A 2,179-nucleotide genomic window follows, 5' to 3' on the forward strand; every position below is an offset into this window, starting at 1 on the left:
AAAGAAAGACAAACTACCACTAGATTTCAACATCCCCATGCCATGGGTGTCGACACTCCAAAAAACTGACGCCATAAATCATCATGGGGCTGGTTGAAAATTGTAGTGGTCAATATAATTCTGCTTACTTTTCGAATGACAGGAAAGATTTAGAGAATGAATTGCAAAACCTTTTGGAACTGCTTTACACTTCCAGGTAGTTTCTGCTGATACTAGAGAACATTGTTCTGACTTTTTCAAAGAGTTATCAAGAATTTTGACCTTTATTAGAATTATCATGCATCCTGCAGTGAAACTACATAGAAAGGTATTAGGGTCTAGGGGAACAAGGAGAATTGGAGTTTTATCTATTTTGGCTTTACTAAACTATAATTCTGCCTTGTAGTAAGGGCATCAATTACCTTATGGGGCTGATTGACAGAGGACAATTATATAAATATAATGATTAGAAAAAAAAATAAAAACCATAAGAATGGTCTACCACATGCTAGAATTTTATGCAACACTGTTATGCCTCTGCCTTCCTCCCGCTGATTTGTAGAATATCTTTGATTAGCCGCTTGACATTGAGATAAGAGGATCCCTTGTTTTCAAATGCCTTCTTTGCCAACACCCCAAGCTCCATTGCTCTCTTCCTTCTCTCTTCTCCTTCTCCTCCTGCATCCATTACCAAATTTATAGCCTTCATAATTTGTTCTCTCTTCACCATCGCCCCATACTTCTCTTCCTCTCCCCACTTCATGGCAATTTCAGCTCCCACCCTTTCCCCAATTCTCAATACTTGCACCACAAACTTTTCATTGAAAAACTGATCAGCCAACAAAGGCCATGTTATCACTGGCAAACCAGCACATAATCCTTCTAGCACTGAATTCCATCCACAATGTGTCAAAAACCCTCCAATTGCTGGATGAGACAGTATGGAAAGTTGCGGTGCCCAGCCATGGACTAAAAAGCCTCTCCCTTTGGTTCTCTCCTCAAACCCTTCTTCAGACAACCATTTCTTGAAGTCATTAGATTCATATCCTTCTCTGATAACCCATATGAAAGGCCTGTTTGATGCTTCTAAGCCTAAGGCCATTTCAGTTAGTTGCATAGGTGCAACACAACTTAATGTTCCAAGGCTGGCATACACTACTGAGTTCTGTGGCCATGAATCAAGCCACTGCAAGCACTGGATTACTTCTACTGACGCTTTGTTTCCTCTCTGAGCCTTATCTAGTTTGCCCTTGTTATAAAGTGACACAGGGCCAATACACCAAATCTTGTCTCCTTTTGCCTTTCTATATTCTTCGATGTATCCTGATTCCAATTCTTCAAAAGAATTAACCACCAAACCGTATGATGCCATGTCTGCTACTTTCATGTGTTTTTCCTTGTCTTTTAAAACTATTGATCCTGGATTGAAGTCACTAGGCAGCTGGGCTTTAGTTAGTTCAATCCTATCCGGTAAACCAGGCACCACGAAGGATTCTAAATCATCAGAGACCTTCTCATGAATCTTCGAAATGCCAATGAAATGTGAGCATGTCAGAGTAAAGCAGCTTGTCCCATCGAAAGCAAGCCTTGGAATTTTGAACTTTTGAGCAACATCAAATGTCCAGGGAATATGTCTATCAGAGATAATACAGCTTGGTTTGAGCTGTGTCTCTTCCAGGAACTGCTCAAATGGATGCTGAAACTTGCCAACAGCATCCATAAAATTCTTGGACAAAAGCCGTGATGGGAGAGCATCTAGATTCTCACAACCCTCAGGCAAGCCAGCATCGATGCACGGAAATCGTAGTTGGAGAAGTCGGATTTGGATCCCAGAAGCTATATCACGATCAATGATGCTTTTAAACCTGATAGCATTCAGAGGTGTGGTGACAATAGTAACTGTCACACCATGTTGAGCCAGTAGCCTCCCTATGTCCACCATGGGGATAAGGTGGCCTGGGCACATTAAGGGTACCAAAACAAAGTGAAGCTCAGGGAACTGGGAGGACATGATAATTAGGGTTCTCTGTTCTTCTTTTCTCCTCTTCAGGACAGAATATGTTCCAAGCGGTCTGTTTGCTGTACGCTTTTGTGCTAGTGGGCTCTGAATGAGGAACATTTCATGTATGGACAAAAATATATAGTAATTTATCCGGACACATGTGAATGTTGTCGTCTTTTGTATTATTTCAACTGAATT

The 2,179-nt window shown here is 41.1% G+C and overlaps 1 pseudogene; it reads right to left on the reverse strand.

The window, feature by feature from the left end:
• Nucleotides 1-267: 267 nt before the first annotated feature.
• LOC110420611 (UDP-glycosyltransferase 73C4 pseudogene) lies at nucleotides 268-2,054 on the reverse strand (annotated as a pseudogene).
• Between the last annotated feature and the right edge of the window lie 125 nt (nucleotides 2,055-2,179).

The sequence above is a fragment of the Theobroma umbraticum genome, unplaced genomic scaffold, assembly GCF_002168275.2.
Source record: "Theobroma umbraticum cultivar Fairchild unplaced genomic scaffold, ASM216827v3 scaffold_86.0, whole genome shotgun sequence".
Taxonomy (NCBI): domain Eukaryota; kingdom Viridiplantae; phylum Streptophyta; class Magnoliopsida; order Malvales; family Malvaceae; genus Theobroma; species Theobroma umbraticum.